Here is a 27,161-nt window from a genome sequence, read left to right on the forward strand (position 1 = left end):
ATCTGTCTTCTCCTCCAGACCAAAGGTCAGCAACCTTTTTCTATAAAAGGTCCAGATAATAATGATTTTGGGGGTGCCTGGGTGGCTCAGTCAGTTGAGCAGCCAACTCTTGGTTTTGGCTCATGATCTCAATGTCATGAGATTGAGTCCTGCCTTGGGCTCTGTGCTTAGAGCTGAGTCAGCTTGGGATTCTCTCCGTCTCCCTTTGCCCCTCCCCCCACTCATGCACATGCACACTTTCTCAAATAAAAAAAATTTTATATACTTTTTTTTAAGATTTTATTTATTCACAAAAGACACACAGAGAGAGGCAGAGACATAGGCAGAGGGAGAAGCAGGCTCCATTTAGAAAGCCCAATGTGTGGGACTCAATCCCAGGACCATGGGATCATGCCCCAAGCCAAAGGCAGACGCTCAATCACTGAGCCACCCAGACATCCCTCAAATAAAAAAATGTTTTAAATAACTACTTTAGACTTTGTGGGTCATATGGTCTCTATTGCAACTACTTGATTCTGCTCTCATAGCATGAAAGCAGTCATAGACAATATGCAAATGAATGGGCATGGCTGTGTTTTAATAAAACTTTTACAAAAACAGACATGAGAACAGAATTGACCCACAGGCCATAGTCTGCCCATCCCTGCTCCATACTGTCAGTTTCCTAAAGTACTAACAAGATTTTATTTACCTCTGAGCCTTCACTTGCGGCCCTGAGGCCAAGCCCAGAGTCCAGCCCCAAAAGGTCCTATATAATTCATAAACTAATAAATAGCACATATAGTAGTAGTAGTGTCCTTTTATTGAAGCCCTATCAGATGCAAAATACTCAGAACTCTGTAAGGTGGGTATTTATCATTCTATTTCACAAATGAAGAAAATGAGGGATTCAATAATTTATCTGCATAGCTGGTCAGTAGGAGAGCAGAGATTCACTCCCAGGCCTGTGTGTAGGAAAACCCCCATGCCACACTACACGCACTGGAAAACCTTAATTGGATTGAATTTGAGTGGTATGGCTGAGTTAGGTATCTTCTAGCTCTCCCAGCAAAGTCAGCAAAAGGATCTTCAAGTCCCAACGTGGCCTCCCGCACAGTCACAAGCTACCCCACCTGGTAGCAGAGAAGCACGTGTTGCTCATTTGTCTTCTCTTCACTTGCCCAGAGCCAGACATCACATCTGCTCTGACACACCCAGCTTGGCAGTAGGCATCCTGAAACCACTCTGAGCATGAACAAAGCCTGCTGGGGTGGGAGGGGGCTGGTTAGAGGTAGAGGATGTTTGGCCCTTTTGTGCACTAAGAAACAAGCTTCCCAAACACTCTCCCTCAGGAGCCCAGAGAGTAGGAACCACTGTGAGTGACCTCCATGCTGATGGCTTGGGTCCACCATTCCAGACTTTTCAAGAGCCAAAAAGAATTTACAGAAGGAGGAAGAGCAGGAAGTAGAGTCAAGGGCCAGATCTGAGCCCAGTTACCCAACTTGCCTTTCTCCAATTTTCTCCAACCCTTTCTCAAATCATAGTTAGATCCCACGCCTTAAAAGGACAAAGATAGTGGGACACCTGGGTGGCTCAGTTGGTTGAACATCTGACTCTTGGTTTTGGCTCAGGTTATGGTCTTATGAGTCCTGAGACTGACCTCGCATGGGGCTTCTCTCTCTCTCTCTCTCTCTCAAATGAATAAATAAATCTTAAAAAAAAAAAAAAAAAAAAGGTAGGGGGGTAGCCTGGGTGGCTCAGCGGTTTAGCACCACCTTTGACCCAGGGCCTGATCCTGGAGACCCGGGATCAAGTCCCCCGTCGGGCTCCCTGCATGGAGCCTGCTTCTCCCTCTGCCTGTGTCTCTGCCTCTCTCTCTCTCTCTCTCTCATGAATAAGTAAGTAAAATCTTTTTTAAAAAGGGGGGGGGAACAAAAACAGAAACTGAGGAAGCAGGTTTAAGGAATAGGACTGAAGATAAGGATCATCCCTTATAAGTAAATGGGCTCCCACATGCTCTAGGGGTAGGGAATGTGTGAAGAGTCCAGGCTGAAAGTAGGTACTAGAAGGTGAGGCTTGGAAGTATTCAACAGAATTTCATCACTACCTGTCTAAAACACCACTAATGCATTTTGGCTCAGGCAACGATGATTGTGATTTTGGAAAAGTCCCCTGAAGCAGTGGTCAGGAAGACTGGAGGCCAGGAAACCAGTTGGGAGGCTGTTGTCATAGGGGAGCTATTTGGAAGCCCTGAAGCAAGGGGACACTGGGAATGGAGATAAAGGTCCAAAGATCTTTGCCAATACTACCCACACTCTCCACTTGTTCTTCCACTTCTATATTCTTTCATTCGTTCAACAAACATCATTTGAGTCCTGCTATGTACAGACAATGTGCTAAACACAAATACACCTGTTCTACTCTCTCTTCCCCATCTTTCCCTTTCCTTTCCTCCCTCTCCTAATCTCTCATTTTTTCACCAGCTCCTTGCTTCCCTGACATCCTCTTTATGATCCATTCCAAAGGGAACTCAGGAGCTGAGGCCCCACACCCATCTTCTCCCCAGGGGCAGGGGACTGGAGGCAGGGCCCTCGCAGAGTCACTGAAGCCCAAGGGCCCGTTACCTATACAGAACTTCTTCAGGGGCCCTCTGAGCCTCAAACTGAGCAGCATGTGGTCTGGCAGACCAAATAAATGTACTGAGCTCCCCTCATCTGCTTTAAACATATATACCATAGGGGTATATAGCCACCACCTGGGTGGCTCAGTGATTGAGCATCTGCCTTTGGCTCAGGGCATGATCCTGGGGTCCTGGGATCAAGTTCCTGCTTCTCCCTCGGCCTATGTTGCTGCCTTTCTGTGTGTGTGTCTCTCATGAATAGATAAATAAAATCTTAAAAAAAAACACAAATATACACCATACAACCTTATTTCATAATCGACTAGAAAAAGACAAAAGTAAATATACCACTTCCTCCAAGGTAATATCATTGACCTAACCCCCTACAGTGGTCACTAAACAAAACTGGTAATTAGGGTCCAAACAAGAGAAACCACTTAATATTTTCAAGAGTGTTTAATGAGAGGACTTAGTTACCTGAATGACAGAGGAGCTGAGGATCTGCCAAAGGATGATGAAGCATCCCCTAGCAGCTGGAAGTGACTCCCATCCCTGAGGACCCAAAGGACAAAAAGAGGAAGGAACCAGAGACTCAAAAATGGGTGACGGCACTGGGGGTTATTCTGTATGTTAGTAAATTGAACACCAATAAAAAATAAATTAAAAAAAAAAGTTGCTGCAAGAAATGCTACGAAGCTGAAAGAGTATCAGAATACCCTCACTTCCCCCCGCCCCCGCCCCGTCTCACCCTCTAGTTACCCAACGACCTGGTCCAGTGGTCAAGCAGAGCCAGAAGCCACTGACATGCAGCCTCCTGTGGTCAGGCTCCCTGTGATTCAGAGCAAGAGACAGGCAAGGAACAGATCTGGGAGCAAATGGGCTGGTTTGGCCTTTCATTTTCTCCTACCATTTACCTGAGCCAGGCCCCCAGAAGCCCACTTTGCTTTGCCTTTGATCTACAAGGCTGGGGCCTGGGAATCAAAGAGAAGCCACCTAACAGCTTCTTCATTCTAGTGGCCAGATGCCATTCCGGGCTTCATTCTTCCAACCCCTTGGACGGTGTTTCTGGATTCTCAGCCATTTGTTTCTACCATATAGTCCTTCCTCCATCCTTCCTTCTTTCCTTCTTTTCATCCTTCCCTCCTTCCTTCCTCACTCACTCATCTGATCATGTATGAATAACTGGCTATATGTCAGGCCCTGTGCTGGGCACTGGGGACATATTGGACAATGAGAATTAATCCCTACCATCCAGGAGCTAATAGTCTAGTGACAATTCCATACAAAGAGAGAGAGAGAGAGAGACAATTGTAGTGCAGGTCCATATGTAACCCACTAAAGTGGAGGAAGGGATGGTCATGCTGCCGTGGGGGGTGGTCAGGAAAGGTTCACAGAGGAGCCCATGTTCAAGATGAATCTTAAAGAAGATCTCACAGCTAAGTAAGCCCACATAGGGCTTTCCAGTAAGAGGGAACAGCATATGCAAAGACATGGAGGCAAGAAAGAGAATTATAATCTGGTGGGGCGGAGGGTATGACAGTGAGATGATGGGGTTGCATCAAATAGATAGACAGGGCTGGCTGCTGGAGGGCCACACAAGAATATCTCTCCTGGGATCTATCGAAAGCTTTTAAGTAAGAGAGGAAGCCTGTCAGAACTGAGCTGGAGAAAGATCAATCTGGCTGCAGTGTGGAGAAGGGACTCCGGTGGGACGTGAGGTTGGAAGGCCAGGGAGAAAGCTGGTGTCCATGCAGGAATCCACGCCTGTAAGTAAGTACGTAAGTAAGTAAACGAAGTCAGCATCACTGGAAGGAATTCACAAAGACCTTGTTATAATCAAGGTTTTGATTATCGTAAAAAAGAACCAAGGAAGGAAAGAAGCGGGAGGGGACGGGAGGGGACGGGAGGGGAAGGGAGGGAAGGGAAGGGAAGGGAAGGGAAGGGAAGGGAAGGGAAGGGAAGGGAAGGGAAGGGAAGGGAAGGGAAGGGAAGGGAAGGGAAGGGAAGGGAAGAGAACCTGCTCCGAGAAAGTCAAGCTGTTTGCCAGTAAATCAGCTGTCAGAGGCTCAGGTTGCTAAGCTACAGGGAAAGTGGAACAGCCCGCGCTAAAAGGAGCTTTGGGGGAGGTGGGCGTGACCAGGCAGGTCGCTACCCCCTCCCGCCCAGAGCACCGAGCCTCGGCCGCCCTGCCCCGCGGCTCCGGGAGGGGCGCTCCTCCGCCTCCAGGAAGCCCCCGGGGGTCCGAGGGCTGCAGCACAGCAGGGAGGGGAGGCTTCAGGGCCTGGGCCGCTTCCGAGGGGGAGCTGGCCGTGCACCTGTCCTCACTCACCGTGGCTGTGCGCTGGGTACATTGGCAGTGCCCCGAGCTCCTGTCACTCTTTCATCTTGTCCTAAGGCCCTGGCATGTGGCCTTTCTGGATCTCTGCTTTTCTAGGTTTGTCCCGCGTAACTGAAATGGCTTTTTTTGTTAACTTCATCCAATGACTTGACTTCCACCACCTGTAGCTTCTTTTTTCTTTTTTAAAGATTTTATTTATTGATTGATGAGACAGAGAGGGGCAGAGACCTAGGCAGAGGGAGAAGCAGGCTCCATGCACGGAGCCCAATGTGGGACTTCATCCCAGGACCCCAGGATCATGCCCTGAGCTGAAGGCAGACGCTCAACCACTGAGCCACCCAGGTGCCCACCACCTGCAGCTTCTTAAACCAATTCTGAGACGGGGGTTGGTGTGGAGTGGAGAGAGCTGCATTGGAACAAGACAGCCAACAATAAGGGCTGTTTACCTTGTATGGCCTTAGATTGACGGCTTTGCCCCTGGAATTCAACCTTGAAGCCACATAGCTTATTGGGTCTGGGGGCTACGTGTGACCAGGAGCTCCAGGGACTCATCCCTTGGACTCTGCTTCCTTGTGCCAGGAACAGCACATGCCAACTCTGGGTTCCTTGGTAATAATAGTTGCCTATAGGCAGAATTCTCTGAAAGGTCAAGGTCAATCACACCCAACCTCCCTCTTCTACTCTAGCATACAGATGTCCCTAGAGCCTCTACTGGGGGGAAGGAGGGGAAAGGGAGGTGGTTCTCCTGGAGGTCAAAGTTCAGGGAGCAGAAGCCAGTGTAAGCTGCCTCCCAGGATCAGACTCTAAGCAGCCAGGGTAGGGAAGTGATGGAGTGCGTGGAACTAGAGACACCAGAGGAGCAAAAGACAGGAAACTGGGAGTCTTGTGGGGGTGGGGATTGTTGAGGGATGATGGAGTCAAGACCCATTGAGGAAAGAAAGCCTAACAGGAGAGGTAAACTGAGTCACGAGGTCTGCAGATGACAAACGGCATGGAGTAGAAATAGGCTGGAGGAAATGATGAGGGCAGGGAGCATCTGGCAGAAGAAACGGATCACTGATGGCATGACCCGCTGAGCTCCCACTTGAGCAAAGGCTGGAGGGGCCCCAGTGGCACAAGGCCATCACTTCCCTGGTCCTCACAGATCCCTCTATCCCCGGTCTCAGAGGTTTCTCTGTTTGCACTTACTCCGATGGGGCGTTCTGCAAAGTAACTTCAGCGTGCGTCAGTTTCCTCACCTGCAAAATGGGGACAAAAGTAATCTCGATCACACAGAGTTATGGGAAGGGTTAAAACAGTTAATATATGGATCGTGCTTACTACAGTGGCTGGCACACGGTAACTACTCAATGCATGTGAACTACTATGCTTTTTATCATCATCTGCTTTGTATTTTCAGCGTGAGAGGAACAGGGCACCAAAAATGGAGGAGGCAGGAGCTCCTGGCCCATTCAGCAACTAGGGAAAAGAAGGCAGAGGTCAAATGCTTGCTAAGGCCATGCAACAAATGAGCGTTAGAGTCAAGGTACAGACTCAGGTGTGCTGGCTGCACAGCTCAGGTTCTTTCCACTGTGTCCATTCATGTCTCTTGGTTCCTCCCAACTTTGTTAATGACCTATGTGGGAAGTGGGGCTGAGAAGCAGCCTGGTGGGAAGGGCACAGCTGGGGAGACAGAACACCTGGATCCAGGGTCCTACTCGCTACCTGGGTGACCTGGGACATGTTGCTTTCCCTCTCTGGACCTCAGTTTCCCCAGGTGAAATGGATAACAGTAGTGTCCCTGAGGGGTGTTGTCAGGAGGGTAAAGCTACCATGGCGAACGCACCAATACGGAGCCATTTTCTGTGTCTTGTCATAGACAAGAAATGTTAGATGTTTCTAAACCTTCTTCTCACCACATGTGGGTCTCTCATTGCTTTGACCCCCTGTCTTGACCTCCTGCGCCCCCAGGGAAATCATTCCAACCACAACTTCTGAAATACCTTTCTGCCCTTCACTCATTCTCTGTGCTTCTATTTTCCTTCTCTGGAAGTTTCCAACTACTTTTGAGTTTCTAACCTTTGTTTGCAGTTAGTGCGTCAATCTGTGCCTGCATGCAGGCCCTCAACTGCCTCCCTCCAAGGACCAACCCAGAGCAAAATACAGGATTGGGTACAGCTGGTTTTCCACTTCATTGTGTTGTGTCTGTTCAGCCTGCTAGAGCCTTCCTCTGCCCAGCCCCAGCATGAAGTCTTTGGCTTTTCTCTCCTTCTCACCTAACCTGATGTCTGGACAGAATCCGAAATTCCTTCCCACTCAAATGAAAGTAACAGATAAGCACTAATACCTGCCAAAGAGCATTTATATTTTAACGAGGGTCAGAAGCCACTGCCCAAGCACTGAAATTCTCCCTGCAGAATTTTCCTTTCGTGCACCTCCAAAGATGTTTGATTCCAAGCACGGGCCTTCCCCCATTTGTGCAGGCCAGTGGGACCCACCTACACATAGGCCAGGCCCTGGCAATGTCTCTGGAATGTTTCCTCGCTTTGAGGGCAGTATTGTAGTCATGCTTGTCATGTCTATGATGTCTCTTATCTGTGTATCTCGAAGAGCTCTGGGAATGTTAATTAATGCAAGACACAGTCTAAAAAAGCAGACTTGCAGGCGGCAACCTCCAGCTACAACTGCAGTTCCTTTTATACTTAAAAGCCTCCATTAAGAAAGAATTCAAGGTTTCTGAAACCCATGTCAGCCCTCCTTTCAGCAAAGAGATAACATGCCCTGAGTGTTTTGGACTACAGTTTTAGTTATGTTCCCAGCTGATTACTCAAAATCATTTTGCTATCATGACTCTTGTTGTGTTAAGGCAATTGCATCAGTGTATGAGTTCAAGTTCCAGCTCCCAATCCCAGCTCATGACCTTTTCAGCAAGTCTTGGGAGCTTTCTGCCTCAATTTCCTTCTCTATAAAATGAGATGATAATGCCTATCTCTGGAGATTATTGTGAGCCTTCAGTCAGATAATATCTAGAAAGTACCTACCTAGGTGCCTGGTACTTACAGGTGCTAGTAAGAGTCAGTTCCCCACTCTGTCCCTCCCCACATTCCCAATCCCTTGCCACAGAGGCTGCAGAAAAATAAACAGAAGGACACATTCAGATCCATGTGTTCTAAAAAGAGGTAGAGTTTGATTATTAAAAACCCCAGACCCACATTGCTTTGTTTAAGACTTCACAAGTTCACTTTCACCCTTTCTTGCCCTTTGCTAAGAAAAAGAAGAAAGAGGGGCTCCTGACTCTTGGTTGCGGCTCAAGTCATGATCTGAGTCGTGATCTCAGAGTTGTGATCTCAGGGTCATGAGAGAGTCTGTTTGAGATACTCTCTCTTTCTCTCTTTCAAATAGATAAATCTTTAAAAAGGAGAAAGAGGGGGATGCCTGAATGGCTCAGTGGTTGTGCATCTGTCTTTGGCTCAAGTCATGATCCCGGGGCCCTGTTACTGAGTCCTGCATCGGGTTCCCCACAGGCAGCCTGCTTCTCCTTCTGCCTGTGTCTCTGCCTCACTCTCTCTCTCTCTCTCTGTGTCTCTCATGAATAAATAAATAAATAAATAAATAAATAAATAAATAAATAAATAATAAAATTAAATTTAAAAAAAAAACAGAGAGAAGAAAGAGTAAAGCATGAATTGAAGAGAAAGTTGGAAAGAGCTATATGTGCTGGTCATTGTGTTAGACGCACCAAAATAAACAGATTGCCTTGAACAAGGAGATCATTATCTACAAAGTGAAGCTATTAACCTGAGCTAAGCTGTGATGCACAAGGAAGAAATAGTCGAGTGTTCCTTCCTTGGGAAGCACCCTGACAATTTAACTGTCATCACAATCACAATAACATAAAAATCTTGTTCAGTTCGTTTTGACCTTCTTTTAACTGTGGTGGGTGCCCCACCATCCTAGATCTGGGGAGGTGAGGCAGGTCAATAACTACAAATGACTAACACCCTTTTGATTCAGGGTCAGAATAAGGAGAGCAAGAGTGGTGACTTAATCCAAAGACCGACTATGAAGTTACATTCAGAAGGCGAAGCAAGAAGTTAGGAGATGAGGCCAGAAAACAGAATCACAAACTGTGGATGGGTCCAGGATGGGGTGCTGGCTGGCTGGAGCGGTCAGTGCCATCTGATCTGGAAGTGCCAGGCTAGGCCAGGCATACTGCAGGAGCCCAGTGCCAATCCTGGAAAGGAAAAGGAGCCGGTGGAGGAGGAGCAGGGACCAGGAAATAGCAGAAGCTGAAAACAAGTAGAGCAACAGGTTAAGGTCAGAACTCAATGTCTGTAACCCCAGTGCCAAATCCAAGTGTGAGCCACGGCAAGAACAGAGTCCAAGACTCGTGCCCGGCGCTGGTGCACTTCTACCAGACTGGGAATGATGCGAGAGCAGGGGTCCCGCCTGCCTGGTTCATGGCCTTGAGCTCAGAGCCTTTGGCAGGCCCCCAGTAAGAGCTACATAAATACTACTTGTCCTTGCCATTGCCAAAATTAGCAGAAGCTCATGAATGAACCGGGTGAGAACACCCAGAGATGGAGTAAATTGAGGCTACAGCATCTGAAAGAGGGCCTTTCTCCAGGGGCACCTCTCTCCATCTCCAGGAGCTGGTGCTCAAAACCTGTAGCTGGATATGCCTCAGACCTTCCCTCTGTGCCTCCCTGTGTTTTCCCTAAGCCTTGTCCTGGCCTAGTTTCTGCAGTCGCCATAAGGAATTATGACATATTTGGAAGCTTATAACAGTTGAAATTTATTCTTTCCCAGTTCTGGAGAGAATAAAGAAGTCCGAAATCCATCTCCCTGGGCTGAAACCAAGGTGTTGGCTCCAGAGGCTCTAGGGGAGAATCCTTCCTTGCATCTTCCAGCTTCTGGTGACTGTTGACATTGCTCAGTCTGTGGCTACATCGCTCCAGCCTTTGCCTCTGGCTTCACACGGCTGTCTCTCCCTCTCTCTGTGTGAAATCTCTCTCTGATTCTCCTCACAGGGACCCTACAGTAGCATTTAGGGCCCACTTGGAGAATCTGGGATAACCTCTCCACTTCTAGATCATTAATTTAATCACGCCTGCAAAGACTCCCCCCCCCCCCTTTTTTCTTAGAAAGTAACATTAAGTTCTAGGGACGAAGACCTGATATCTGTTGGGGAGCCATTATTCCGCCTCCACAGAGTCCAAAGCACCAGTGGCTAGGCAAGGATTCCAGCTTGCCTTTCCCTGGAGTGATGTAGCAGGGACTGGAGTGTGATGGGGAGGGGAGGAGAGCTGTCACCAGGGCAGAGGCAAGATGAAACAGGGCAGAACAGAGACGTGGGAGAGGCTGGTGGGGATCACATGGCCACAGGCAGGCTGACATCAGCCAAGCCATGGGGCAGAGTGGAGCTCAGCACCAGCATCTGGGCGGGGGCATGTTAATAGCCTCCAGGAAAAGGCATGAGTCACTTGGACACCCGGCCAAGGGAAGGAGGAGGCCAAGGCCTGCCTGATTGCACTGGTGGGCTCAGGGCCATGGTGGACTGCACTGGGAGTTGGGGGCCCTTGCCCAACCTCCCTCAACTGGACCCAGCTGGACTATGTTGACCAAGACACAGTCCCTGTCTTTGATAAGCTCGCATCCTAGTGGGGGAGGCTGGCATATAAAAAGTGCCTATTAGTAATGCACACATATCTATATGGGTCTGAGGGAATGCATATAAAAAGAACAGTTATTCTACTTGGGGCCAAAGAGTGGTAAATTTAGAAAGTTTCAAAGAGATGAGACTGAAAGTTCCAGAAGGAGTCTCCTAGGCAGAGGTGGACAAAGTCCAGTGGGGAGATAAGAAGCACATGGCAGCTGGGGAAACCAATCATGACTTTGCATGTTTTCTGATTTCACCTTCCTATAAACAAGTGGTTCCTTCCTCACATCTAAACAGGCAATCAAGCATTGCCAGGGTTTTATAATCACTGTGAAGCTGAAATATAAAACAGAATTCTGGAATTAGAGTGAGAAGACATAAGCTCAAATTGTGGTTTTGCCATTGACTCATCAAGTGACTTGGGCAAACCACAAATAACCTCTGAGGCCCGTTGCACTACCTATAAGATGAGGGCAGTAACATCTTCCTCAGGGGATCATTTCAGGATTAAGTGAAATAATGCAAGAGAAAGAGTCTGAAAATCAAATAAATGTAGTTTCCTTCCCTCCTGAGAGGTAAAGTAGTTAAGCCCAGTAGACCATTACTGGGGCAAATGCTCTTCCTGCTTGGGCTGGGACAGTGGGGTTACTGAATATCTTTATGGGCATTGAAGGCATCCCACCTTACCATGAACTCAGACTTGTTTTCTCAGTTGTATTTTCTTCCCCATTCTTGCCTTCATCCATGCTCACAGGAAACCACTAGGGAGGATCCTGCGTGGTCCTTTCACACATTTGTCCCTCTCGATTTTGCTGATTTGGGACTGCTCCCTCCTAAAAAGCAGGGGGTCTCTCAGTCATGGTGGTGTTAATAAATAAACACACACACTCTTGGCCTCAAGCATCAACTATCACAGTCTGGCACCCTGACTTCTTGGAAGCAGGGCCATTGCCCTCTACCATAGTTCCCTTGACCACGCCATCATGCTTCTGACAGCCCAATTTCAAGAGCAGCACCATTAAAAGGGCTGCAGGAGCTTCCTCAGGGGAGAAGCTAAGAGCATGGAATTTAGAGCCTGGGTTTAAGTCTTGGCTCATCCATTAAACCTCAAAGCCTCAGTGTCTTCTTCTGCAAAGTGCAATACTGATACTCATAGGGACACTCACAGGAATGTTGTAACGAATAAATAAGATACTTATAAATTGAGGGCATCAGGGTGGCTCAGTTGGTTAGCGTCTGATTCTTGATTTCGGCTCAGGTCACACAGGGTTGTGAGATTGAGCCCTGCATTGGGCTTCACACTGAATGTGGAGCCTGCTTAAGATACTCTCTCTCCCTCTGCTCCCACCCTACTTACCCCACACCCTGGCTTGTGCATGCACACTTACTCTCTCTCTCTCTCAAATAAATAAATAAGAGAACCCAAAAAAGATACTTGCAAATTATGCAGGACAGTGCAGGGCTACTATTAACTGGGCTGATGGGAAGGATTAGGAACAGAAAGAAGCAAATGTTTTTAGAAAACCAGTAGAAAAAAGAAAGAAGAAAGAAAGAAAGAAAGAAAGAAGAAAGAAGAAAGAAGAAAGAAAGAAAGAAAGAAAGAAAGAAAGAAAGAAAGAAAGAAAGAAAGAAAGTTGGAGAGGGGATGGTGATACCATGCTTCCCACTCTCCCATGATTTCTTGTGATTGGGGCAGAGGGGCAAATCCAGTGAGTTGTCCCAGGGAAGGTAGGTGATACATGAGGCTTTTCCCAGAGCCATCTTTTTCAGAGGCTCAAATGGAACCTGATATTCCAGCTCCTAGAAAGCCATTCTCCTGACAAAGGCATTAAGTCTCCACCAGTTCTCTGATAAGGCAAAGAAGTAACAAATGAAGTCATTAACATTGTTGCTCAGAATATTTAACATTTCCCTGGAACCTGAAGGAATGAAGCAGAGGGCAGGTAAATTTTGACGGAGTAAGTGTAGTGGATCAAATGATGACCTCTAAAAGATATGCCAACATCCGGAACCTATGAATATGACTTATTTGGAAAAAAGAGTCTCTGCAAATGTAATCAAGTCAAGGATCCAGAGATGAGATCATCCTGGATTATTTGAGTGGGCTCTAAATCCAAGAAATGTCCATAAAAGAGATTCACATGGAAGAAGGGAGAGAAAACACAAAGGGAAGGCCTGTGGAGCCCTATGAAAATGGAGATATGCCTGCCTCCCCCATTAGGATGCGAGCTTGTCAAAGACAGGGACTGTGTCTTGGTCAACGTGGTCCAGCTGGGCCCAGTTGAGGGAGGTTGGGCAAGGAGCCCCAGCTCCCAGTGCAGTCCACCATGGCCCTGAGCCCACCAGTGCAATCAGGCAGGCCTTGGCCTCCTCCTTCCCTTGGCCGGGTGTCCAAGTGACTCATGCCTTTTCCTGGAGGCTATTAACATGCCCCTGCACAGATGCTGGTGCTGAGCTCCACTCTGCCCCATGGCTTGGCTGATGTCAGCCTGCCTGTGGCCATGTGATCCCCACCAGCCTCTCCCACGTCTCTGTTCTGCCCTGTTTCATCTTGCCTCTGCCCTGGTGACAGCTCTCCTCCCCTCCCCATCACACTCCAGTCCCTGCTACATCACTCCAGGGAAAGGCAAGCTGGAATCCTTGCCTAGCCACTGGTGCTTTGGACTCTGTGGAGGCGGAATAATGGCTCCCCACAGATATCAGGTCTTCGTCCCTAGAACTTAATGTTACTTTCTAAGAAAAAAAAGGGGGGGGGGGAGTCTTTGCAGGTGTGATTAAATTAATGATCCAAAAGTGGAGAGGTTATCCCAGATTCTCCAAGTGGGCCCTAAATGCTACTGTAGGGTTCCTGTGAGGAGAATCAGAGAGAGATTTCACACAGAGAGAGGGAGAGACAGCCGTGTGAAGCCAGAGGCAAAGGCTGGAGCGATGTAGCCACAGACTGAGCAATGTCAACAGTCACCAGAAGCTGGAAGATGCAAGGAAGGATTCTCCCCTAGAGCCTCTGGAGCCAACATCTTGGTTTCAGCCCAGGGAGATGGATTTCGGACTTCTGGTCTCCAGAACTGGGAGAGAATCCACTTCTATTGTTTCAAGCCACCAAGTTTGTGGCAATCTGTTGCGGCAGCCAGGAAGATTAATAGAGGCCCCAAGAAGTTGATCTTGCTCTCCTGGTTCCTTTTAACACTGCCCCCCTCCCAGTTTGACAACTGTCTTATTTGCCTCATGCCTTCAGTTTCTCTTGGCCCCTTTCTCTAAGGACCTGGAACAATAACCACCATTTATTCGGTATCTACTACGTGCAAGGCGCTAAGCCAAGGGCTTCATGTGGCCTGTGTCACTAATCCATCCAATAATATAATGAGATGGGTAGTGAGGCCCAAAGAAGTTAGGTAACTTGTCCCGAATGGCACAGCTGGAAAATGCTGGAGCTGAGATCTAAACCCAGCTGTCGAACTTCAAAGCCTTTGGCCGCAGCCCTGGAGCCTCCCACCTAAATGGGGGCCTTCTCTAGATGACTGTCAGTTCCCCAGAAGCCCATTGGCACTTCATACAAGTAACAAATGCTTATTACATGCCAGGCATTGTGCTCAGCACTTTATATACATTATTATATTTTTATTGTCAAAGGAACTCCATGAGGTTAAGAGCTATTATTATCCTTTTTTATAGACAGGGAAACTAGAGTTGGTGGTAGAACCAGCACCGGGCTCCTGGGGGTCCTGGACCAGTGTCATTTCCTCTGATCGGCTCTGCCTCCCATTTTCACAAGCACACTGGGCTGTAATTTGACTTGGACTCAATTCAGACTTCTGAAAGGCTCCCGTGTTATCCAAAGCCTGGAGGATTTCCATCAAGTGTATGTGTGGAGCTTGCTTGTTAGTTTCCAGAGAGTTCAAAACACCCACCATGCCACAAAAATATTCCACTGCCCAGACATTCACAAACACCCTGCCCACATTTTCAAAAGTCTCTCTACCTAGTCCTATCTACACCCTCCTCCTCATTAGAAAAGTTGAGAGTTACACCGCAAAATTAATATACTAAAACATTCTGCAAAATATGTATTATTATAACATTGGTCATTATTAATGATGGTTGTATAAAGATGGGTTGGAAGGGAAAAGTTAAAGATTACACCAAATATGTATCCCAACTAAAAAGCCTTAAAAAAGGAAAGTATCTTAACGGAGGCGAGTTGAGGGAATAAAGCCAAGGAAAAGGAGCAAATGAGAGGAAAGCGAGATTGTCCGTATTTATAAACCCTGAATAAACCCTGACTTATTTAGAGTCAGTGGTAATTTGCATACTTTCCTATGAAATGTCGAAAACCTTAATTGAAACAGCAAGCCATACAGCATGGCCAACAGACAGTAAAGTGCCTTTGGAAGTGAGTTAGGATTTCCTGGACCATCTTGGCTCTTTTTGGGGTTTGGGAAGGAAGAAGAGTCCAACAAAAGGAAGAACAAACTCTCCATGGTTGTCAACAGAAGTAGAATAATAAAAAGAGAACAGAATCAGGGGCCAAAAACCTGGGTTTCAGGGTTTGCTCTTGATCCATTCGCTGTGTGACTTTGAAGAAGACACTTCCCTTCTCTGGGCTTCAGTTCTACCTGTCTGCAGATGATTTCTGTGGTGCCTTCAAATTTCCAAAGGATATTGTTAATCACTAGAGAATCACAATTGTGTTTTTCATTTTATTTTTGTTTTCTTCTCACCATCTCATAAACACTAAGAGAATGAGTCCAGGAGATACGGTTCCTGCTGAACACACTCATCTCTCCAGAAAGCAAAACCACACAGACATTTGGCTAAAAACCTTCAGAAAGGGCTCTCACACCCAAACCCTAAACTCAGTGGAACTACCCTCACTGTGGCGGCTGGAGCCGCTTTGCTAGGGAGGAGGTCCACAGAGGCCTCTGTTTGAATCTCTTCATTGCAACACTCCCAGAAAGCCAGCCCTGTCCTTAAGTCTGCAGAGCAAACATTATCCTCTGCAAAGGCTAGAGTTAGCAGTCATCTAAAGTCAATGATACTCCTTGAAAGGAAGAGCTTTAATCATTCATCACTCTTCCAGTCCCTGCTGTCAAAATGAAAGCAGACATGAGGGTGGACCCTAGCATATCATGCCAGCCTTTCATCCAAAAACACCAAAAGCTGGGGGCAAGATTCAGAATTGTGTTTCACAGCTGATCCAGATCATAGTTTGGGGAGAGAAACACAAACACAGGGGACAAAGAGGCAGGGTTCTGGAGGGAGGGGACAGGAAGAAAAGGGTATCTCTGCTGTGCTTGCCACAGAGCTATGGGTGGTATTAACATGTTCAGAAAACTTTACCCAGATGTCCAGAATTTAGACTCACCAATAAGCCTTCTTGCCTTAAACATTTATCATAACTATTATATCTTGTTAATTAAGGTGCTGCTTCATTATTATGCTAAATATGCATCTTGCATGTACATCTTCAATCTCCACCTGGCTGGCAAATTCTTCAAAGGCAGAGGAAGTTCCACCTGTTTAGTTTCCAAGCCCAACAAGATGCCCAGTGCAGAACTGAGCCAAGACAGGCAGACCACCTTTGCCAGGAAGTCAACAGCAGTCCTCACTGTGTCCCCAAGGCCCCTCTCCCACCAATCCATCTCTGTCCATTTCTGTAAGCCACAAAGCAGTATTTCCTCCCCCAGGTGTGGGAAGACTAAGGAGGGCACTAAGGAAAATGTTATTAGGTTTCTACATAGCTCAGACTAGTCTATGCCCCATCTCAGACTTTCTAAATGATAATAACAATGATGATGACATTGTTCATTGAGTTCTTCCTTTATGCAGGCATCCCTAAGTGCTTTATCTTGCAGCACAGTCCTCATGACAATACTGTGGGAGAGCTACTTTTACCATCCTCATTGTACAGGTGAAAAAAAAAATTGAGACCCTAAGTGCACAGCTAAGAAATGGTAGACCCGGGACTCAGATCAGGGCTGCCTGATTTGAAGCCTGTGTTTTAAGATCTAGGATATTCTACTTTCTGAATTAGTTTATGAGTTCCTTAAGAGCAGAGATCTTGTCTTTTTCTTTCTGTACTTTCACAGAGCCTAGAGGAATCCTGAGCACTAGAGGACTCTTGGCATCTACCTGCTAACTGACTGGTGAGAGATCCATGCCCAGGGCAGTCAAACACCAGAGATAAGAGTGACAGAAGGATACAGAATGATCTTGCAAAAAGAGTTTAGGGAGCTGCTTAGAGCTAGGGCAATTTTGGGTAAAGGAGTATAAACACAGAGGCTCCCTATAGACAATATTCAGAAACTTCCAGAAAACCTTGGGAAGGAGAGTGGCCTTCTCTCCTCCAAGGAAGATTCTCCAAGGAATAATAAGGCATTCAGATATACCAGGGGCACAACAGGATTGGCTATGGGACGAAACCTAATTCAATGTCCTCATCATTGGTAGTCACCAGGGAGCCAGTCTTGCTCTTTGCAACAAACTTCTCATCTGCTATTCTGTCTAAATTATAGTTTAGAAAAATGCACAGTGCTCCTATACTTCAGATTATTGGCAGAATTTTCCTTCCTTTTCCTGCACTAAAGATGTGTAGCACTGGGGCACCTGGGGGACTCAGTCATTTGAGCACCTACCTTTGGCTCAGGTCATGATCCCAGGGTCTTGGGATCAAGCCCTACATCAGGTTCCCTACTCAGTAAAGGACTCTGCTTCTCTTTCTCCCCCTGCCCCTCCCCCACTCATGCATGCTCTCTCATAAATAAATAAATAAATAAATAAATAAATAAATAAATAAATAAAATCTTAAAAAAAAAAGATGTACAGGATTGTGGCCCCATTTTCCTAATGGCTTATGTTTCAATATTTTATTTGTAAATCTGTTATTTGGAACTGAAAACACATTTGCTATCGGGAAACATGTTATTTAAGGAGGTTAGAATCTCAGGTAGGTCCTAAAAGTCTTTTTCTACCCATTATTAATAGTACTGAGTCTGATAGCACACATCACCTGCAAATAATCACATGCAATGGGAAAATGAATTCCTAATTCTACCTCAGTATTCTAGGACAGGACTCCCTCTAGCCCTTGAAATAGGGATTCCTGAGAATGAGAAGGTTGGTGGCAATGTGGTACCTTATAGCTTTCTAAGTGGATTTGGAGAGGAAATCAAGAATTGAGGGTATAAGGTCATGCCAGCCTTATCAAAGAGGACACATCTGGGATCCCTGGGTGGCGCAGCGGTTTGGCGCCTGCCTTTGGCCCAGGGCACGATCCTGGAGACCCGGGATCGAATCCCACGTCAGGCTCCCGGTGCATGGAGCCTGCTTCTCCCTCTGCCTGTGTCTCTGCCTCTCTCTCTCTCTCTCTCTCTCTGTGTGACTATCATAAATAAAAATTTAAAAAAAAAGAAAAAAAAAAAACAAAGAGGACACATCTGCTGAAACAGAGTTTACCAACACCCCTGATATTTGTTGGCTCAGGATAGCACACATGAGGGTATAAGTCACACTATTGACCTCCTTCAGAGCATCTTAAACTTCAAAGAGATTTCCACCATACTCAGCCTGGTAAATCCCTGAAGGAAAGAGATCAATCATCTCCCAGTTCCAGCTTCAACCCAAAATATATTATTTCATGCTGAGGGACAGGGGTTTGAAGAAGAAGTGATTCCAAGAAGTTCCTTATTTATTTAAAAAAATCATAATGGCTACTATTTATAGTACTAACTTTATGCCAAAGGCCTCATAATTTATTATGTTTTAATTTATCAGATTCTCATAACAATCCTATGTGTAGCTTCATTATTAACTTCACAGGGAATATAAGAACAATGAGGTTTAGCATGACCAAGTAACTTGCCTTAGATCATATGGCTAGTCTGTGGAAGAATCAGGATAAAACCCCAGACTTCAGGCAAATTGAATTTAAATAAAATATTTTTTAAAAAAAGAAAAACCAACCCTAGGCTCCAGGCTACTAAATTACTATGATATATTTGTTTTTCCAGAAAAAAAAACCCATAAAGCAAAGTTTGCCATAAGTATGTTAAAAATATGTATTCATATTTAAATGATAATCTTAAAAAGCGATGTAAGCATATCGCGGATCATTGAGCAATTCAGTTATAACACAATTTAATGGCTCCTGTCACAATTTAATGTCTCCCTTTTCTGTTTGTTTATGATGCATTTCTAGCCAAGAGAAGACCAAATACCATTATGGCATACTGAATAAATGAGGGTTTTGCAGTAGATTCAACAGAGACAAATTATGGGAGAATTGTTTCTTCATGCAGTCACACAGCAGATAGTACAGGCATGCCAAACTCTCAAGGATTGCCCCTAGGTACCATCCTCACATTGGAAGCAGACACATTACATGGATTCCATCTTTCTGTATACAGCATTACATACCATGTGGACTCCTCATTTTGAGAACCAGCAACCTGGCTGTTAAACTGCTTTAGTCCCCAGTGAGAATTGTTAAGAGATAAAGTTTTTCTCCAGGTCTTAGCTATTCTTTCCTGATAATACAATGAGTAGTCATAAATATCTTCTAGAATTTTCTTACTTTCCTAGTTCAAAGGAGAAATTCTAAGAAACAAGAAGACAAACCTGCCAGTTCAATCATCCCATATGAGTAGCACATCCAACTTGTTTACAAAAATGAAAAAATCACAATTTGAAATTTATTACATTAGAAAAAGTGGGAGAGAAGGAAACAGAGAAAAAGCAGTACAAATAAGAGATTATAGCAATAAGTCCAAATAATCAATTATCAGTAATTACAATAAATGTAAATGGGAAAAACTGGTCTATTAAAAATACAGAAAATATTAGATTAAAAAACATTACAAATCCAGGTGTCCTTTTTTATAAGAGATTTACTGGACTCTAAGGATGCAAAAGGCAGAAAACAGAAGTAATGTAAAAAGACAGAGCTGGCAAACATCAAAAAAAAAAAAAAAGAAAAGCTAATGTGGTTACTATTAATATCAGACAAATGAGTTTAAGACAAAAAAGCACTGTTAGAGAGAAAGTGAGTCATTACATTTTGATGAGGGTTTTATTTCATCAGAGATAATGTGACAACTCTAAATATATGTACTTAAAGTCACATAGGAGGAGGGGCACCTGGCTGGCCCAGTCAGTGGAGCGTGGAACTCTTGATCTCAGGGTTGTGAGTTCAAGCCCAATGTTGGGTGTAGAGAATACTTAAAAATAAAACCAAATAAATAAATAAACAAAATTCATGTAGCAAGAGTCATTTGAAATGAAAGCCAGGGAGAAGGTCATGACAGACAGGAAGCATCACACACCCAAATCCAGAGACATGGGAATACATCACACACACAGATGTCTAAAGCCCCGGATAATTACAATGAAACACAAAAGTAAAGCATTTGAAGTGGCAATGATGGCACATCTATGAAGCCTTAGTTTCTATAAGACTTCTCATGTACCAGAAAGAAAAAACGGACCCAGTTCCTCTTTGGCATAAAAGCAAAGCCACTAGAAAAAGAATGCTACATACATGCTTGGGGATTTGGGGGATTGGGATGGGAGGAGTAAAAAGAGCTGATGGTTTCATTTTCTCTGGCAAATCCTGCATTGTAGATTTGCAAAACCCCAGAGTAATTCATTCTGGTGATGTCATTTGAGGCTTGGTTGGTTGCACATCCTAAACAGCCACATGACTAACACCCTTAGGCTCTCACCAAGAGAGATGGAAACAAGATGGGCCACATTGCTCAGTCTCTGTGTGCTACAAGCTGCTGGAGTTCCTCACTTTCATAATTACAATGTGACTTGTGCCACGTAATAAAAAGTGGATAAGAAAGGAGAAAGAAAAACAAGTGTGAAAATGTTCATATTAATGCCATGACCTAATGCATCCATTTGATTTCAGCTGGCAAAGGAAGCAGAAGATCCAGTTTGACAAAAAAAGATCAAGCATAATTGCACAATAGGGTTCTGGGTTGGGAGCGTCCTTTATTTACTGTCAGTTTCTACCATGACAAGTAACTTGCTCAGGTACGATCAAAAACACTGTGATGTTTTTTAGCGGGTGGTTAAAGAGTCTTACAAAATAATATGCACTTTAGAAGAAGCTGCTTTTTAAAATTTCAGACCATTTAGACAATGTGCATCCTTTGAACGCAGATCCCATTTTTACTAACATTTTTAGCTAGGGATTCACCTAAGATGCAGTGGGAATCGACACTCATCACCCCCCCCCCTTTTTTTTTTATTTTGGTGATAAAACCTGGAAACTGAGGAGGAGAGGCTGGAGGGATGGGAGGAGAGATTGTCTCCTTTTCAGATATCTTCAGAAATGTCCTTGTCTGCAAGTGAAACCTGGACTTGGATTTAATCACAACAGGGGTTATTTTCCACATCAGAGAAAGTGGAGACTGCGTCTCAAAACCAGTGCCCTGTTTTGTCTCCAGCCATCCATGTTTGTCCTCTGCACTGCAAGAGCTCCTATCCTCTCTTCTCTTCTTTGCTCCTCCCTTCTCTGTTCATTCCTCAGTCCTTGTCTTGCCCACAAAATGGCAGAACTTACGCAACCCAATACTTTCTGTAGAAGCTGCTTTGTTCTAGTAACTCAGTAGGTATTTATCAAGTGCCTCCCATGTGCCAGCACTGTTCTAGGTGCTAGGAGTATGGCCGTGAACAAAGCAGACAGAAATCCCTCTGTCGCTGAGTTACATGAGGGCCGTCAGGGAAGAAGTCCAGAGGAATTGTTTTCTGAGCCGAAATCTGAGTAGTGGAAGGAGTGAGCCCAGGGGAAAACACCTGGAAGGGTGTTCCAGCCAGAGGGAACAGCCCAGTGCAAAGGCTATCAGTGGAGCATTAGCTCTGTGCATTCCAGGAAAAGAAAGGAATTTTGTGAGCCTTTGCTAGGACCTAGTCACTCACACATGAAGGCCACTTGAAGTTGCTAGGTCGCTGGGCTAGAACCAAAACAAGTAGTACCTTGCAAGGGACACCTGGGTGGCTCAGTGGTTGAGTGTCTGCCTTTGGCTCAGGGCCTGATCCTGGGTCCTGTGCTGGAGTCCTATATCAGGTTCCCTGCAGGGAGGGAACTGCCCATGTCTCTGCCTCATGTCTCATGAATAAATAAATTAAAACTTAAAAAAAAAAGTACCCCTAATTCTGTGGGGAGGGAGGGCCTGTGATTCCAGGATGGGGTCTCTCTAAGAAAGGGGAATGGGACACAGTGTCCTTAAGTGAATGTCATTAGTTTAGGTGAGGAAGTACAGGGGTTTGGAAATCTGAAACAGGAGAAATTAGGGTATTTTGCCCACAGAGTTCCAGAGTTTGAGGAGAAACAGGAGAGAGAATCCTTGTGAGATGTCTGAGGAGAGAGAAGGAAGAACTGGACAGAATGTAGAGCACGAGCATCAGGTTTATGGAGGAGAGGAAGAGACGGGTGGGCTGGCCCTCACTCACATACACAGGCACTAGCACAACCACAGTGGCTGCCTTTTCAAAGTGTGCCAGGTTGAGGGAAATGAGCTAACCATGTCTTTTTTAATCCAGGAAACAGGATGGCCAAGCCTGTTTTTATAGACTGCATTCTAGCACCTTCTTCACATTTGTTCCCTTTCAGTAAACACAAAATCCACATGCCCTCTTGTAAAGTTATTTGGAATTTCAAAATCAATATAGTAACTAAAAACACAGCAAGGTGATTTCAGGATGTTTCTTCAAGTGACTTCTACTCACTCCTTCCTCCCATTTAGTCTGGACCCTCTGTCTTGCAAGACTTTCCTTGAGAACCCCTATGGAGTGGCTATAGCCTAGCAGTGTGGTCACATTTGCATACCACCCTCGGCTGCATTCATTAACTCAAAAGGGAAAGGAAAAAGTTAACAACTTAGTGAACTGCCAACACTTTGTCTTTACAAATATGTAGATGGATTTAGTCAAGTGAAGGAGAAGGGTGCTAGGGTGAAGAGAAAGTTTGCCTTGCTTGAGAGAGCAAAGCTAGAGACTCAGTGACTTAAAGTTTCAGATTAAAAAAAAAAAAAAAAAAAAAAGCAGTTCTCACGAAAGATCTGGACTTTCTGACAGTGGAAGTAGCAAACACCCAGCACTGCAAGTGAGCTGTGTTATAAAGCAGGAACCTGCCCTGGGTCCCAGGTCCCCTCCAATACGTTTGTCCTATGAGGTGATTTATTTCTAAACACCACAAGCAAGGCACCGAGTGAGGGCATTGACAAAGACTTATTCTTTCTCATCAGGAATACCCACTTAAAAAGAACTATCAATGTCATTAGCCTTTAGAGAAATATAAATCAAACTCACAATATGATACACTTTCCACCAACAAGGATGGCTAAAATAAAAAAGACAGACAATAACAAGTGTTTGCAAGGATACAGAGAAATTAGAACCTTCATACATTGCCGGTGGGGATGTAAAATGGCACAGCCTCTCTGGAAACAGTCTGGCAATTCCTCAAGATTTCAACACAGAGTTATCATATTACCTAGCAATTCTACTTCTAGGTATTCACCCAAGGAAAAAAAAAATGTATGCCTACACCAAAACTTACACATGAGTGTTCATAGCAGCATTATTCATAAGAGCCCAAAAGTAGATACAATTCAGATATCCATCAACTGATGAATAAATGGATAAGTAAAATGTGGTCTATCCACACAGTGGATTATTATTCAGCAACAAAAAGGAATTGAGTCCTGACACCTGCTGTAACATGGGTAAACTTTGGAAACATTATAAGTGAAAGAAGCCAGTCACAAAAGACCATATATTGGAGGATGCCAGTGATATGAAATGTCCATAATAGCCAAATGTATAAAAACAAAAGTAGCTTAGTGATTACCTGGGATCAAGGAGGGGAGGGGAAAGAGCAGGGAGGCATTCAAGGGGAGACAGAATGTCTAGTAATCGCTATGACTATCATTCTTTTGGGATGATGAAAATGTTCTAAAGTTGATTGTGATGATGGTTGCACAATTCAGTGAACATACAAAAAAACTGATATGTATATTTGAAATGGATAAAGTGTATAATATGTGAATTATATCTCAATAAGACTATTAACCAAAAAGAAAAAAGGGGGATCCCTGGGTGGCGCAGCGGTTTAGCGCCTGCCTTTGGCCCAGGGCGCTATCCTGGAGACCCGGGATCAAGTCCCACGTCGGGCTCCCGGTGCATGGAGCCTGCTTCTCCCTCTGCCTGTGTCTCTGCCTCTCTCTCTCTCTCTCTGTGTGACTATCATAAATAAATAAAAATGTAAAAAAAGAAAAAAGGAAGGAAGGAAGGAAGGAAGGAAGGAAGGAAGGAAGGAAGGAAGGAAGGAAGGAAGGAATCTGGTACCAAGGTCAGAATGCAAATTGATTGATAGATCCCAGAGGAGTTTAGATTTGTGCTGGCAATACATGCTCACAGGAAGCCATGTATCGAGGGAAGACAGAGAAAGAAAGAAAGAACAGAAGGGAAGAGAAGATTAAAAAAGAAAAGGAAAGGAAAATAAAAAGAAAAGAACTGTCACAGCAAAATGGGAAGTAAAATTGTAGTATAACTGTTATTTTTAATTTGTTTTTTTGAGAGAGAGAGCACACAAGCAAAGTGGGGGGAGGGAAGGGGCAGAGGAAGAGGAGAGAGAGAATCTTAAACAGGCTGCATGCCCAGTGTGGAGCCCACAGTGGGGCTGGATCTCACAACCCTGGCATTATGACCTGAGCAGAAACCAAGAGTCAGACGCTTAACCGACTGAGCCACCCAGTGACCCCTATATTTTCCTTGTGATGGCAGGATTTGTACCACGTAAGTGTATCTGCTTCTGAATTTTGACCCTGGAGGGGTTTTTAAGATGATTTCTCCCAAACCTCTCAATAGTACCACTCCGATATGCAGACCACAGAGACTCCTGCCCTGCACTGGCCCAGTGCACCTCATGACCCTAAACGTGTCTTCTTGAGATAACACCGTCCAGGACTCAGAAACACTGCTGGACCTCTCTTGCCCTATGTCTTCAAAATGAAAGAAGGTTCATGGGCTGTGTTGCTGATGATATTAGAAATAAAAACCGCTTTAGAAAAATTTGAGTGGTGGAAGCTCCTAGGTAAGAAAAGACAAATTAATTAAGTTATCAAATCCTTTGTCTCAAAGAGAATGAATGCAATATACCCTTGCATAGTGAAGTATCATTATCTGAGAGTGCTGAGCACCCCTATTCTTGCTTCTCTTTGTATTCCATCTCAGAGTCCTGTAGGTACTAGAGAATGAGATGAAATTCACAACAGTTGTATGCAGTGATTGAGGATATTTTGCAATAGCAAACAATTCATATTACTCTTCAAATATAAATACATAAATGTACCTGTAGCCCACATGAACCATAAGGCTGATTCTTTATATTGACAACCAGATGGATGTTAAACACTAGGATGGAGATAATTTAATTTGTATATAAATAAGATTTCACCAAATATTCAGAGTTCGATTTAACAGTTCAGCCATATTTAAATAATTTTTACTTAAAATGTTGGTGCAAAAAAAAATGTTGGTGCATTCATGTATTATTTTTTTTGTCTTTTAATTGTAATAGATAATATAAATATTTTTAAATAGTAACTTTTGAAAATATACAAAGTAACTATAATTTTGAAAATGCCATTCACCTGAGTTTACATTTTAATAAAAATATACTCAATTTTTAAATGTTTTCTAAACAATTACACTTTATTTGTAATCTGTTATCGCTATCATTTGAATACTAATTACATGAAAATCTTTATGTAACAACACATTTAGCAGTTTTGCTGAAGTGAAGAAAATAAAATAGATGTTGTACAATAAGTGAATGATTGTGAATTATTTGTCTTTTGTTACTCATACAATACATTGCTAGCTCATTCAGACATGTGCAAAATAAATGTACTCATCTTTGGTACAACTCATATTGCCAACTTTCAGCATATAAAGACCATAGCTTTGTAAATGTTTTTGGATTTCGTCATTGATTTGTCAAGACAGAAAAATATGACACATTTTAATTAACATCGTTTAGCTTTCTTTTTTTTTTTAAAGATTGTATTTATTTATTTATTCATGAGAGACACAGAGAGAGAAGCAGAGACACAGGCAGAGGGAGAAGCAGGTTCCATGCAGGGAGCCCAATGTGGGACTCGAACCTGGGTCTCCAGGATCATGCCCTGGGCCGAAGGTGGCGCTAAACCGCTGAGCCACCCAGGCTGCCCACATCTTTTAGCTTTCTGTACAACTTTTCAATGTGTGGATATAGGGTATGTGGGTCTCAGTCTGTGCCCTTGCTGGGCCTGTCTCCTGAGTGGGTTATCCAAGCAAATATAAGGGATGAGCTGGGGAATTTGAGGAATGGCCCAAATCTATGCCTTTCTCTCCAAAAACAAAAATTTCAGGAATTCCTCTGCATGGTTGTAATTCTCTGAGCACACTTAAAATTCACCTTAAAGGAAAAATGAACCATGCCCCACACCCTTAGAGATGGGAAAGGGAGTCTTTTCCTTTAGAATGAAGAAGCAGAGAGGAGGGAAAAGGAGGGAGAGGAGAAGCAGGGAAAAAACCCAAAGCAGGAAAGCACCCCAGGCACTCACACTTCCCAATGCTGGTGGCAAGGCCAATTTAGAGCCTCCCATCCCACTTCCCAGGGCCCCAGAGGCCAAGCTGCTGAGCTGAGAGACAATCTCCCGCTCAGGACTTGACAGCCAAGGAGATACTGCTCTTTGGTGCTGATCTGGGAGCTCCTCACCCTAATGGGAGAACTACAGCCCCAAGGACAGGCAGGCCAGAAAGATCAGGACAGGAATAGGTCAGAAGCTCTCACAAGAAAAATCTTAGCCTTGCTAACTCCTAAGACTCTTGTGCTAGGAAGAAAACCGTAATTCCCTTCAGGCAAATGAAACAGGAAAGGTACCCTTTCCTGCCTGTCAAAGCAGCTCTGAGCCAGGGAACTGGATGTGGCAAGAGGAGCCAGGGCTGGATCATAGCCTTCAGCAGCCCCCTTGTCCTGGCACCAAGCACAGGGCACAACTTGTCCCACCATTCATATGGCTCTGGCCTGGACAGAGGCCCCCACCCTAGAGCAGGAAAGGTGACCTGACTTTTGGTGGCCGCACACTGGAGCAGTGATCCCAAAATTCCAATCCGTGTATCCCTGGGTTCCACTGAAGTGTGTCTGACTCCCACCCCAAAACCACAGGTTAGCCACAGTAGCTCCCCATCACCTGATGTGGAGTGTAGATTGTGTTCTTAGCTTTGTTTTTGTTTGAAAGAAGGGATTGTACACTGGGCAGCCCCAGTGGCCCAGCGATTTAGCGCTGCCTTCAGCCCAGGGCGTGATCCTGGAAACCTGGGATCAAGTCCCACATTGGGCTCCCTGCATGGAGCCTGCTTCTCCCTCTGCCTCTGTCTCTGCCTTTCTCTCTCTCTCTGTGCCTCTCATGAATAAATAAATAAAATCTTAAAAAAAAAAAAAAAAGAAGAAGAAGAAGGGATTGTACAACTTTAAAAAAAATTTTTTTTTGAACTCTAGATCTGGATCAGCCACATCATGATCTCTGGAGGCAATG

General features: G+C 44.8%; 1 long non-coding RNA gene across 3 annotated transcripts in view; it reads right to left on the bottom strand.

Moving 5' to 3' along the window:
• LOC125752806 (uncharacterized) overlaps positions 1-27,161 on the bottom strand; it is a 145,040-nt gene that overhangs the window by 64,930 nt on the left and 52,949 nt on the right. Inside the window, exons 1-4 of one of the 3 annotated variants that reach the window (XR_007403147.1) lie at positions 23,429-23,488; positions 11,263-11,408; positions 9,045-9,205; positions 6,126-6,175 (exon numbers count right to left, since the gene is read on the bottom strand). This is a non-coding gene — a long non-coding RNA (uncharacterized LOC125752806). Of the gene's footprint in view, positions 1-6,125; positions 6,176-8,988; positions 9,206-11,262; positions 11,409-23,428; positions 23,489-27,161 lie in introns of those variants that run through there. The other 2 variants (XR_007403144.1, XR_007403149.1) reach the window with 2 other exon arrangements.

This window comes from Canis lupus, chromosome 17, assembly GCF_003254725.2.
Source record: "Canis lupus dingo isolate Sandy chromosome 17, ASM325472v2, whole genome shotgun sequence".
Lineage (NCBI taxonomy): Eukaryota > Metazoa > Chordata > Mammalia > Carnivora > Canidae > Canis > Canis lupus.